The sequence below is a fragment of the Rattus norvegicus genome, chromosome 1 (genome assembly GCF_021556685.1).
Source record: "Rattus norvegicus strain SHRSP/BbbUtx chromosome 1, alternate assembly SHRSP_T2T, whole genome shotgun sequence".
Classification (NCBI taxonomy): Eukaryota; Metazoa; Chordata; class Mammalia; order Rodentia; family Muridae; genus Rattus; species Rattus norvegicus.
In genome coordinates, this window is record NC_141534.1 from 254,405,451 (window position 1) to 254,419,504 (window position 14,054).

General features: G+C 49.5%; 1 long non-coding RNA gene across 2 annotated transcripts; it reads right to left on the reverse strand.

The window, feature by feature from the left end:
• Positions 1–3,202: 3,202 nt before the first annotated feature.
• On the reverse strand, positions 3,203–14,021 carry LOC102547392 (uncharacterized). Of its 2 annotated transcripts, none has more exons than XR_015653373.1 (4): positions 13,930–14,021; positions 8,325–8,423; positions 7,731–7,861; positions 3,203–3,411 (listed from the first exon to the last, which is right to left on the reverse strand). It is a non-coding gene; the product is annotated as an uncharacterized LOC102547392 (long non-coding RNA). The 2 variants fall into 2 exon arrangements; XR_015653376.1 differs by having other exon boundaries at positions 13,784–13,970.
• Between the last annotated feature and the right edge of the window lie 33 nt (positions 14,022–14,054).

The following is a 14,054-nucleotide window of genomic DNA, read 5'->3' on the forward strand; positions in this document are numbered from 1 at the left end:
CACGAGGAGAACACTGGGTTTGGCTGGGACATTCCTCATGGCTATTTCTAGGTTTTTTTTTTTTTTTTTTTTTTGGTTCTTTTTTTTCCGGAGCTGGGGATCGAACCCAGGGCCTTGCGCTTCCTAGGCAAGCGCTCTACCACTGAGCTAAATCCCCAACCCCTCCTCATGGCTATTTCTAAGCTGCTTTGCCTTGGGTAAGGGGCTTCACTTGAGTCCTGATGTCCAAATGTGTGTGTCAGGAGGCTTTGTCTAGCCATGAATAAGGGATGGGATTGGGTTTATCCTCCACATCCCAACATTTAAAAAAAACAAGCAGACAGCATTCTTGGGGGGAATGGTTTTCAAGATACAGGACCGAAGCGTTAAGATTCAAGATTCTGGACCTCAGAGGGTCATGGTTGTCCCGGCTTACTGCCTGTCCCAGAGGAGCGAACAGGCCAGATGAGAAGCAGAAGGCTACCACTGGGATTCCGTATACACTGTCAAGTGTGCAGCTTGAGGGTAGGCAGTGAGAGAAGCTATGCAGACCATAAACTCTAAAGCACTAATAGCAGAAGTCTAACTGATCATCTGGTGAAGGCACTGGAAATAGCCTTTGATGAGGCAAAAGGGGACTGGGGGTGGGGACTAGAGAACAACCAGTAAAACGGCAGATAACTTCAAACCCAGTCACAGCAACGATCACATAAGTCGGAAGGAGTCAGAGACCAGTCATAGACAGTCATCTTGCAGTCAGTGTTGTGCCACCTTGCAGAAACACTCACAGAGCCACACCTGTGCTCAAGGTACAACGGCAAAGAAAGGTACTGTCACCAACACTGGTCAAGAGGATGCTAGAGGAGCTGAACGCATATCTGGTGTATTTAAGAACAAAGGAGATTAGCCCCTAGGTCTACATCTCTAATCTCCAATCCATGCCTGTTCCTTAGGGAACATCAGTCCATGCCTTGTGGGACTTGGGAGAGTGCCAAGTGTGGTGATACCTAGGAAACAGCTCCTGGATGGTGAGCCGAGAGGCGTAATTGGAGCCTAATGATTAGAAGTGGAATCATTGAACTGTTATGAATCAGATTGTTAGGTCTGGACTGTTAGGCCTGGCTATCAAGAAGAAATCTCACAGGGAGAAGATTTGCCTAGAGAAACAAACGTGGAAAGGTAAACTTTGCTAGGAGAACAGTAGGCTGTGGGAAGGCTCAGTGGCTACAGCACTTGCTGTGTGAGCATGAAGATCTGAGCTCAGATCCCCAGTGCCTGCATAAAATCCTGGGGCAATGACTCACACCTGTAACCTTATAGCTTGGGTCAGGATAAGAGGTAGATCCAGGGGGCTCTCTGGCTAGCCAGCCAGCCTTGCGGAAACAGGGAACCACAGGTCCAGTGAGAGACCCTGTCTCAAAATGAGGTGGAGAGCAGTCATGGAAGTCACTAGAAGTCAAACTCCTGATACAGCTGTCTCCTGAGAGGCACAGCTAGAGCATGTCAAATACAGAGGTGAATGCCAGCGGCAAACCACTGAACTGAGAACTGGACCCCCAATGGAGGAATTAGAGAAAGGATTGAAAGAGACAAAGGGGCTTGTAACCCCCGTAAGAACAACAATGACAACTAACCAGAGCTCCCAGGAACGAAATCACTACCCAAAGAGTACACATGGAGGGACCCATGGCTCCAGCTGCATATGTAGCAGAGGATGGTCCTGTTGGGCACCAATGGAAGGAGAAGCCCTTGGCCCTGCCAAGACTAGACCCTCCAGTGTAGGGGAATGGTTGGGGCTGAAAGTGAGGTGGTTGGGGAGGGGAACACCCTTATAGAAGAAGGGGAGAGGGATGGGATAGGGGGCTTACGTTTGGGAATAACAGCTGAAATGTAAAAAGAAAAAAAATCGGGGCTGGGGATTTAGCTCAGTGGTAGAGTGCTTACCTAGGAAGCGCAAGGCCCTGGGTTCGGTCCCCAGCTCCGGAAAAAAAAGAACCAAAAAAAAAAAAATCTAATAAAAAAAATCAACCTCTGTTCTACACATGCGTGTGCACATGCGCACACACAGATAAACATACCTGTACACACATTATATTACACATATATGTATACACACAGGGATAAACACACCTGCACACAAATGTGCACAACACACACATGTACACACACACACACACACACACACACACAGATAAACTCAGTGATCACCTTTTTTCTCCTTTCAGCCCCTGGCAACCTAATTTGCTTCCCCTTTTAATGACTTTATCTATTGTGACCATTTCAGATAGAGTTAGTTGTTCTCTGTGACAATATTTTGGCTTTAGCATAATGTGTTCAAGACTCACCCATGTTTTAGCATGTGCTAGTTAGTCTTTCATTCCTTTCTTTGGTCAAGTAATAATCCATTTTGTGATATGCTACAGTTTCATTAGCCATTGATGGACTTTTTTTTTCTACCTCTTGGTTGTTGGCGATGTCGCTGTATGTGTGTGAGCAACTGCCTCTCTGAGTATCTTGGTGACAGTTCTTCTGAGCATAAACCAAGCAATACAGTTGCTGGGTCATATCCCAATTCTGCCCCACTGATTTACACAGTAGCTATCTGTGTGTGTGTGTGTGTGTGTGTGTGTGTGTGTGCCTGAAGTGTGTACAAGGGCAGGCAAATGTGTGCCAGGGCACAGGTGGGCAGGCCCGAGGACAACTCTCCTGAGTCAGTTCTCTTTTCCCACCATGGATTCCAGAGCGAACTCAGGTCATTAATTAGACTTGTACAATAAGCATTTTTTTTTACCCACTAAAGCCCCTCTTCTCATTGGCCTGCTCTCTTTAATTTTTAAGACTATATTATTCTGAATGAAAAGATGATCTATTATAGAAAACTGAAAATTATTGAAAACTTAAAAAAAAAAGAAACTGTTTTAAAAGTAATTTGGCTGGATGTGGCAGCCCATGGCTGTAATTCCAGCACTCAGGAGGGGGATGCAGTAGAATTGTGGTTTTTGAGGGCAGCCCCCTCATGCAGTGAAACCTTGTTTCATAACCAGGTAATTGTAACAAGGCTGTAACTCTGTGGTAGAGAATTTGCCCAGCATCCTGGGTCCTAGATTAGACTCCCAGCACTGTGAAAGGGGAGAGGTTTTAATTAAAAAAAAAAATACACAACTCTCTCTCTCTCTCTCTCTCTCTCTCTCTCTCTCTCTGCACATGTAACAATTCAAATAAAGACATTTCTATGGACAAAAGACTTTTTATTTCTTCCTCTTCTCTCTCTGAGGCTAGCTTACTTATATTTACCCTTTAGTGAATGCATTTAAAAATTTTGTAGTATCCTTGGGTGATGTCGTGGTACACACCTTTTATCTCAGCACTCGGAAAGCTGAGGCAGCTGGATTTCTGTGAGTTCCAGGACAGTAAGGACTATGTCGATAGGCTCTGTCTCAAATAACAAAACAAAACAAAATAAATTGAGAAATTTAATATTTACTGTGATCGTGGTTGCAGTACTGAGGATTCGATGTAGTGCCTCTTGTACTAGGCAGGTGCTCTACCAGTGAGCTAAATCTCTGCCCTACTGTGTGCCTTTCCATACATTTTCTGCACATCAGTATCATTTTGAATATTTTCCTATAAATATGTGACACTACCAATATCTCCTTGCTTTGAAACCCCTCTATTCATTTCCTATGATTTCCATCGTTCTAGAGAGCATCTTACAACCAGGCTGAGGGTCCCCACCCTTAGATCTGAGACCTGTCTGGATTCCATTTAACGAAGTGTGACGGTCCGGTCCTCAGACTGCACATAGCTGCCTTTGGGTATGGAATAATGAATATAGTATATGAATACATTATAAGTTTTCTTTCATCTGCATACACAGTCTTTGTAAAGAATGATCACGAATTACTTATTATAATAAGAAATAAAGAAGCAGTCTAGAACCGAGGGCCTGCAGGCTCTGTGCCCAGCCTGTCCCTTAATTTAGCACTTGCTTCAGTCTTCCTCCCTGCATAATGAGTTGTTTATGTGTTTGCCTCCCTCGGGGGTGGTTGGGCCGGCTTATTCATCTCTCTGCCCTCCCCGCCTCTTCCCACAGAGCTGAGCCCAGGGCCAGGCACAGCAGGCTAGCTGAGTGGCAGGCTACCCCTCTAGCTTGCGTGGAGGCTACAAAAGACAGGGTGGGTTCTAAACACCCTCATCTGAGACTCACAATAGTGCATTATGGGTATACAGTCTTGACCCTAGAGGCAGGCCTTGGGTGGTCATGCTCTGCCTGGATATGGGGGGGCGGGGAGGCGTCTAACCTCCCTGGGATGTTTGATCTGAATACAGGTGCATTTGTTCCTGGTGGCTTCAGCCAAGGGTAGCAGGCTGCACCCAGCTGAGGAAGTAATTAGCAACTGCCAAGAGGGGGAAGGAAGCAGGGATGCTGGGGGCCCTGTCTCCCTTTCTAGAGAGATATAAATAGCTGGTCTCTGGGCGGAGGTGGAGAGAATCGAGGGAATCGAGATGCGAACTGCCAGTGTGGGGAGCTGGGGTGCAGGCTGCCTTCTTGGGCATGTCTGTCAGTCTGGGTGGGAAGACCTCCAGGGAAATGGTACTGAGGAAATGGGCAGAGGTCTGTGCCTATAAAATGCCTGGCTAAGGCTCTTCTTCCTCAGCCTCGGGCTTCCCATCTGTGCCCACAGACTGGCCTGCCAGGACTCATGTTCCTGCCGACCTCAGATTGCTATTGGGGAAGACCAGCCAATGCAGGTCCCATCCTCCTACCTACCCTTCTACAAGGAGGAGGCTGCTGGGGGTCAGTGGGAGCCCAGAAATCCACGCTATTTATAGCATTTCTTCTGGCACATTCTCCGAGGTATTTACTGGGCAGCGTGTGTCTGACTCATCTGAAAACACTTTATAAATAACCCGACGGGGTTTGGTGGCACAGGCTGTCCACCCAGAGCCTGACTTTAAGCACCCAGGCTTGCTAGCTGTCCTCTACAGAGTGCCTCTTCTCAGGTGCAGCTGGAATGCCGGCAAGAACTTTGACAGGCCTGGAAGGGGTGCCTACATAGCAGGTCAGGTCTTCCCAGACAAGGTGCCAACACCTCAGCTTTCTACTGGGAGCCCCAGGGCTCCCTAACTAGGCAAACTGAGCTAGTTTGGGCTAAGTTTTCTGGGTGACCTAGAACGACTCTTTCTGCTGAGGACTCAGAACCTCCCTGGTAAGAGGCGAGGGGCAGAGTGTGGAGAGCAACAAGGCCCTGTCTGGATAGTCAGTTCTGAGTCTCCTCTGCAGATACAGGCTGGCATTCCTAAATTAGACTCCAGGGTATTTACCCAGTCCCCGCCTGTCCGAGATGTACCGGAAACATATTTTAGTAAGGCTTGGCCGGCTAGTTGCCGTTTTGTTCGGGGCCATTGCAGATCAGTCAACACTCAAGGGAGACGTTTGAGGTTTCCCCTTCAGAGCACCCCTGAAGCACACCTGGGGTGGGATGATTGGTAAGGAGGGGGCGAGCTGGGTCAGCACTGCATTTACGGTTTGTGCTGTCTCCAGCTCTTTCAGAACTCACAGGGGAAGATGTAGTCTGGACAGCATATATGTGAAGATAGCAATATATGGTTCCAGTCACTTGGCTATGCCATGGGGAAGAGGAGGGGCAGGACTTGGTCAAGGATCTGGTGACTCTAACCACACGGGGACCCCTCAGTGCCACACTCTTCCCTTAAGGGTATCAGCTCCAATTCTTAGTTAGTTCTTTCTCAAGACAGGGTCTCATTTATATAGCCCAGGATGATCTATAATTTACTGTGTGGCCCAGGCTGGCCTCCAGCTCACGATCCTCCTGCCTCAGTCTCCCGAGTGCTGGGATTAGGGGCACATGTCACCACACCTGACTCTCGAGTGCCATTCTCCTAAAGTGTGTGGCACCTGTGTGCCCAAGGGTCGGAATGTATCTGCCCAAGGTCTGGGCATGTGCCCCAATGAACACGAAGGCATGTGTGAATTGGAATGAAACTACACCTGAGAAATGTGAAGAAACCTAGAATAGTCCCACAGGACCTGAACCTGAGACCTGCTGGTCTGGGAAAACCGAGGCAAATACGCTGTGACCCCCAGCCTTGAGCTCTCGTTGTGTGGGAGGCTGGCAGTGGGACGGTGTAATACTCCCTGTTTCTGGGGTGGATTGCCGTGTTTGAGCTATGGGGGAAGGGTCCCAAGAAACAGCGCTCCAGGGGTCTGTCTCTCAGAGGCTGTTGGGATGAGTGCAGGAGCTGGATATGGGAGAAAAAAATGTTCTCAGGACTGAGGCAGCATTTGTGAAAAGCTCCTATGGTGGGAAACATGAGTTGGGGAAGTGGAGATGTTTTCTGAGAGGGTGGGGCACATGAAAACTGCCTGGCTAGAGAGGTGAGACGGGTCAGTTTGGAAGGGTGAATGGAAGTGTTTCTTTCTGACCTTCACCAAGCCTCAGTTTCCTTAGCTGAAAAATGGGAAGAATAAGCCCCCCTCCGCCACAGGGCTGTGGGATTTAAAATGGATAACAACAGTAAACAGGCATCTCGAGTGAGGTGCCATCCAAACCGGGCGCTGCTATTGAATAAGGGGTCGTAGTTTCTTCCTGCCTCTCCCCAACACTGTAGCAAGAGGGAGAGTTAGGCATATGGTGGCCGTGTCCCTCCTCTGTTCACAAGTCTCCAGGGCATTCTTGTTCCGGTCCCCGTGTGTCTGCTGCTCCTGTTACTCTCTGCTCGGTTCCAGCCACACTGGCCTCTTTGCTACACCTTGAACTCCTGCCTTGGGGCCTTTCATTTGCTGTTTTCTTTGCCTCTGGCCATGCTATCAAAAATGAACTTTAGGTGAAGCAGATGCACTTTCGGCACGCCTCGGCTCCTTTCTTTCCTGCCTTTGCTCAGCTCTCTCCCCTTTTAATGCATTATTATTATTATTATTATTATTATTATTATTATTACTACTACTACTACTACTACTACTACTACTACTACTACTACTACCACTACTACTATTATTAATTGCATGTCTCTCCCACTAGAATAAAAGACCCAGGAGGCAGGACTTTTTGTCTACTTTGTGTCTCACTCTATCCCTATCAGAGCTGATGTTTAGGAATGCTGGTTCTGAATTATTTCTGGAACCCAGAGGATAGGTAGAATCATCTTCTCTTACTGCATAGGGCTGGCCCCTTAGGGCCCTAAGGCATCTCTGTCACTTCGGGACAGCATTTCCTCCAGGCTCCGTATCATCACAGGAGCTCTGGAGCTGCAGGCAGCAAGCTCCAGACAGCCTCCTCCCCTGCAGATATTCCTGATGGCTTCAGAACACAGCCCCTCCACTCCCTCCAGGCTCACTGAGTTCTGGGGGTGGTGCCTGGCAGCCTGTGCACCATCTCATTCCTGAGGAATTTCCCCAGATCCCAAAGCATCTGAGGGCCCCGGGAGCCTCCGCCTGGGTGGCCTGCCTTAGATGCCGGGAGCAGGGCTGCAGCTGAGGCTGCCCCTGCAGCTGGATCTCTGGGGGGAACACTCTGGCCAAGCCTCCCACCTTACGCACCCCTTTTCTGGAGCTGTTTTTTTCCAGACCGCTCTCTGGGCTGTGTCCAAGCATGAAACACAGTCCTGTGGTCCCTCTGACTGCACCACCCAATTGCTGGTGTCCCTGAGTTCCCTCTCCTCCCAAGAGTTCCAGTCTCCGCACCCATCAAACCCCCCAAAGCCCACATTCCATAGGCTTATGGTCTGACCTGTTGGAGTGTCTGTTTTCTGACACATTCCCGGAGTCCTGTGTTGCCTCTGGAAGCTTCAAGAGACCCAGTGCTTCCATATAAGGCGTGGCCAGTTGAGCTACAGGCCTGTGAGGCAACATTTAGAGAGGCTGGCATGGGGTGGTGGGAGAAGGAGACTTAGATTCATGAACCAGCACTTGGATCCCAACTTTATGCTTAGCTGACCCACCCATTAACTCCCTTGCTCACCTATAAAACAGGTATAGTAGAGATGTCCCTACCTAGGCCATAGGATTCAGTGAAACACTGTGTCTGAGGTCTTAGCTAGGCCCGGCACGGAGCAAGGGCTCAGCAAAGGCAGGTAGCAGTAGGATGCGAGCCTTGGCTTCCCCTGAGAACTGAGCTTTCATTGAGTGACCCAGTGCTGTGCCTGCAGGATTTTAGAACCTGCCAGGGGCACAAAGCAGGCACCCCTCTCTCTAAGCCTGACTATAGCTCATTATAATGAGTCTGTTCCTTCCTTCTGACCAACCAGGGTCCCAGTGAAGAGGATCAATCTGGAACTCTGGGAGAGATCCCTGCCCACATTGGGTAAGTCCTTCTGGTACTTACCTATTCCAGTTTTCCAGAGAACCCTTGAGCATCCTGAGTTACTGCTGTCCTGGATATAAGCTACTCTAGAAAGGGAGACTTCCAGATGTGTATGAGCAGCTGTGGGGAGAATTTGCAGACAGAGAGTCAGGTCCGGGAGAGCCTTTCGGAACTCAAGGCTTACACTCCATTAATAAGAGACAACCTGAGGACCAGAGAGACCTAGGGAGTTTTATATTCCACAAATCTTGTCGGAGTGTAAGCCAGGTCTTGAGCCTGGGTCCCTGCTGCTCCTCTGGGGTTCTCTCCCTTGGTCCCTTACTCCCCAGTGTGCTGGTAATATAGGGCAAGCCCAATTCTCACTTCTTGTTTCTGGGTTTTGACCTGTACCCCTATTCTCAACTAGTGAGGCAAGTCACAAGAACCACTGATGCTGTGGGATGAAGAGAGTAAGGTTTGTCTCTGAGTCCAAATGAGCCCGTGATGTGAATCCTCCATGACCTGTGCCCACTCTGTCCCTGCTGTCCCCAGGCAGTCACAGTCTCCCCAGCTCTGTTTTCCAACCACCATTCTCCACCCGGAGAGGGCAGGCCTGTGAACCGGCTCCGGCTCTCACCCCGTTTGGTAATTTGATCACAGTGCCTTTGGGATCCTGGCCTCTTACATTTTTTTTGAAGGCCATGGCCTCTCTGATGTGTATCTGGAAAAGTTCAGAGGTCAGGTCAGTTTTAGAACTTGGGATCACCTGTGTTCCCAGCGGAGCTCAGAGAGCAGGTCTGTCTGCTGCCAACCCTTAGCTGCTGTGGTGACCTCCCCTGCAGGCAGGCCTGGCTTCTCCTCATCACCCTGCCCAGTCACACTCCTACCTACCATGAAACCTGACAGAGAGGGGCTTATCTCTGAAATCTTAATAGTACTTTTCTCTTTTCAGTACTAGAGATGGAGCCCGGGTCTCCTCGAGTGCTGAGAAAATGCTCTGCTCCTGAGCTACATCCCCGGCCCCAAAGATAATTTTAAGCTAAGGGTGACTCTTTGGGAGAGCATTTTGCACAGAGGCCTAAATGAAAGCCTGTCTCTGTAGGAGATGGGGCCCTGGACCTGAGGCCAAGGGCCCTGCTGTCCACTGGATCAGCAGAAGGCTACAATTTGCTTGGTTTCCACTGCCTTGAGAATAAAGGAGAGGAAGAGGTGGACCTGCCTGGCCAGGCTTTCCTGCCGAGTCTCACAAGACGCTCACAGCACCACAGGCTGTGCTGTCTGCACAGGATTGCCACCACCAACACGGTTGTGATAGGAAAAAAATGGCACCTCAGAGCCTACTGAAGCCCCAGGCTCTACGGATGGGATCCCAACAAAATTCAAGGAACATCTCCATTTAGGGCTTAGAACTGAGACCTAATGTGTTTTCCATTTACACGGCTCTCCAGCAAGAGCCGACGCAAGCTGACAGCCTCATCTCCCCACTTACTTTATAGCACTAGTGATGTTACCATTTTGCAGATGCAGAAATCAAGGTCCCAGGCTCGAGAAACCACATGCCATGGTCACGGGCCAGAAAGCTGTCAGCTGGGCTGGACTCAGCTCTCTGACCAAAAACCTGTTCGAATGACCACCATACTACCCCACCATCAGATTACCTCTGGCCAACCCTTGACCCCAACCTTCTCCAATGAGGTAGCTGTGTTTGCAGTCTCTCGGTCTGGTTCACAGTGGGCTTAAATGCCACCACGGTGGTACCTATTCCTTCCGTTAGAACTGTGCCCAACCTCACAGCTTTCCTGGGAGGAAACGGTTCCTACCACAAAGCCTAAAATCCCCAGGGATTCTTTCTGTTCCATTTCACCTAATTCCACCCTCCACAGCATACCCGGTGCACCCTCTCCCTCAGAGGGCTTCACAGTCTTGAAGGCCTCGAGTACAATGATCTGATCCCATTTAACTTGGCAGAAGCCAAAGTGTGGCTCTTCTCATCCGCTGTAATTACTCCAGCCCTGTCCACACATTTTTTCAGACATTTCATCTCTGAACATCCTCCCATTTGGGGTATCTTTCTGGAACAGTGGCTGCCAAGAAGCTAAAGGAAAGATCTCATTAAGAGCGGGGGTTGGGGGGGGGGTCCATGTGCTCACTGAGGAGAGCCATGATCTGTCAGCAACAGGGTGGTCTGGAAAGGCCTTACTTCCTCTCTTCTTGGATGTCTGGATACGGGTCTGAAGGTGGAGAGAGCTAAGTTTAGCCCGATGGGGCATAGAAGAGGTGGGCAGGGGCTCTGAGCTGGAACACGAGTGGAATCTATTCCACTGGCCTTTTTCACCAGCTGCAAATTCATTCCCTTAAGTTAATCAGAACTTGCCCTGGGCCTGACTAGAGCTTTGAGGTGCTCTCTAGGTGAAGATGCTTAGAATGTGATTCTCTGGTGAGCAGCCAGGAGCTTACCGGGAAGACGTAAACAGAATGACTTAGTAATGTGGGCGCTCAAAGCTGTGACAGGGCAGAAGGCAGAGTGACATAGGGCCCTGAGCGAAGAGAGGGGCCAGGAAAGGCCTCCCAGAAATCGACATTAAAGTGGAGACTTGGAAGTAGGCAAGACACTCCCAGGAAAAGATCTGGGCTTTCTGGGAGAGGAAAGATGCACCAAGACCTTGGCAGGGGCGTCCGTTGGGTGGGATGGGTGGAAGGTCTGTACACTTGAGCTGAGGTTGGAGGTTCACTGCCTGAGAGGTGAGTGCTCCATTTGGTTCAACGCCAGCAGTCTCCTTGTTGGTATGGGGCTATGAGTACCCTTTCTGATCTAAGCAGGAGGCTTGGCTGAGCCTGGCTCAGGACAAGGCCTCTAGGTAGGGAGCCAGGGTCCTTCTCCTTAGTCTCACCTCTGAAATCTCCAAGAAGAAGCATCTAGACATCCTGCCGCTGTCTCCCCACTCCACCTCTCTTTCTTTCAAAGGTGGAGCTCAGAGAGTCTACCTGACACCAGACTGAAGTGGTCAGAGTTCAGCCAGCCTGGCCCTGTGGCTTCTGGGCTCTGCGGATTCTAGACAGTGATGCAGCGGAGTTTATAAAGGTAGGCTGCAGCAGGCCTCATCAAGGTAGGCTGCAGCAGGCCTCATCCCACCTTGATGATCTGTGTTCTTTCTTTTAATTATTGTCATTGAAATTTCCACGAGTACAAAGGATATGGCTGGGCTTTGTAACCCATAAGGAATAAGAATATAACAAAACCCTATGCTCTCAGTACTGTAAGCTATTGAAAAAGTTTCCTTTCCTACCTGGAGTAAAGTCTCCATATGCTTGTCCCCAAGATTACCTATAGCTAATCATTTGCTTGAATCTGGAGTGTGTGTGTGTGTGTGTGTGTGTGTGTGTGTGTGTGTGCGCGTGTGTATGTGTGTGTCTGTGCGTGTGTGTATGTGTATGTGTGTATGTGTGTGTATGTGTGTATGTGTATGTGTATGTGTGTGTGTGTGCATGTGTGTGTCTGTGTGTGTAGTATTCCTCTCTGATAGTTTTGCATTCATGTTAATTTATATTAACATAAGTAGCAGACTGTTTTAGCTTTGGCGTGCTGTAGAACTTTATGTAAGTAACCACACTGGATATGCTTGCCCTTTGGGAACAGCGTCTTCTGAGATTAATGCAATGTGTGTTGCTGCTGCTATCACCCCACAGTGATCACCCCACAGTGACCTCACTATTTGCCGTCCAGTCTTAGGATGTTTTGGTTGTTTCCAGATTTCTTATTCTTTTACTGGACACTCACACGCAGGGCTGTGACTCTAGAAGAGGAATTTAGATTATGGTTTGTTTTTCGAAATGTCTGAGGCAGCTGATGCTACCACTGGCCTGTGAACAAAAATGTCCCCTTTGCTTCCCCGTGTCTGCCTTGTGTATCCTTTGAATAGTTGATTCAGAAGGTGGGGCTCACTGTGCTTCCCAAAACAGCCACCTTTTGGGTGTTGTTTTGCTTTTACTTCAATTTGTTGAGACAGGGACTCTCTCTATCTATGCTGGGTTGGCTTGGAACGTTTCATCCTCTGTCTCTTTCCTGAGCTGAGGAATTACGGATGTGAGCCACTACGCCTGGTCTCATTCTGCTGGGGGGAAAAGACACTGTCTTCTTTTTAGAATCTGTTTCCTTGAGTTAGAGAGCCCAGCCATTTAAGCACTTACTAGTCTTCTAGGGGATACAAGCTTGGTTTTCAGAATCTCTTTCTAGACTCACCTTCTTGCTTTTGCTAGAGAAAGATACAACCTGCTCCTCTCCTAGCAGGGCCCTTTCCACCTCTGTTATGATCTTACTCCTTCCCTTCTTTCCTGACATCTTCAGTGTGACGATTCCCACATTTCAGACCGGGATAGCAAGGCAGATGGTGGTGGTCACATCCCCAGTCTGTCTGTTTCCAGCTCCTTTTCCTTTCCCTTCCCTTCTGGAGTCTGATGGTGTCCTGGCTTCCCTTGGTACTAGACACGGGCAATGAAACAAGCTATGTCTGATAGAAGGCTCCTGGGAAACATCAATTCCCTGAAAAAAGAAAGTATGCCCGCCCTCCCTTGGCCTTGGTACAGCAGCGACTGACTAAGCTGCAGCTGAGGGGGAGAAGTCAATTGCTCAGGATTTGGTGGAGAAAGGATGGAACAATCCTGGGTTCTTGGGGACACAGGTGAGCCACTGGGCTAATTTTGGAGCCGTTACCCTCCAGACTTCATATGTTAGTTAAATGTCTGCTCCTCGAACGGTGTTAATAGAACAATCTATTTGCAGCCTAAACGTCCCGGTTGATGGAGTTTCCTCTTTTGATACGCCCCCACCTCCTTCCCTGTTATTCAGTTCACTGGCATCCTCTGCTCCTCCTAACTGCTCTCTCCCTCCCTCCCTCTCTCCTCCCCCTCTCCTCCCCTCCTCCTCTCCTCACCCTCCCTTCTCTCACCTCTCCCTGCCCTCTCCCTCCCCCCTCCTCCTCTCCCTGTTCCCCTCTCTCCCTCTCTCTCTCTGTCCCTGTCCTTCTCCTTCTCACCCTTCCCCCCCCTTGCCTTCCCCCTTACTCCCCACCTCCTCCACGGTGTAATTCCTGTCAATCCAGTGGCTCTTAAACTCCCTGTGAGACCTGACACTGTTCATCCACCCTCCTGGGGACTGACTGACTTTGGGCTCCTGTCATAGTCCAGGTCTCAGTCTCCAGCTGCCAATGGCTTTCTTCTCATCCTCACCCTCATCTTCCTTCACTGAAGACCTTCTACAGGCCAGGGCTGTTTCTGGCTCCTCTCAGAGCCCCTTTGAATCCTTTGCTCCTGATGAAGCTCCTGTGACGTGGGAAACAGTGTGCCCACATGACCTAGGTGAAGCTGGGTTTGTAGAGGTTAACTGCCTTGCCAGCGGCCATCAGGCCAGTGAGCAGCATAGGCAAGACTCATGGGCATCCATGTGCCCATCATTCAATAGGCAGCCCCTGCTATAGCTCTGTTTGCCCTTCTGCTACACTGACCCATTTCCATGGCATCAGGTATAGCAGGAATACCCGAGTTCCACCTCTGTTCTCCCACTCAACCCTCGACCTGAAGAATCATGGGTGTTTCTTTTCATCTTGTATGCGGAATACATAACACAAACTTGCTCTGACTCGGAACTTGCCCTGTAGCCTGGATGAAGAGAGGTGACGGTTTTTAGTGACGGGGAAGGAACACAGTTCGAGAAAAGGCAGAGAACAGGCACTGGCTGGTGGAACATGGAACGCTATCCCCTTCTCATGACCTATC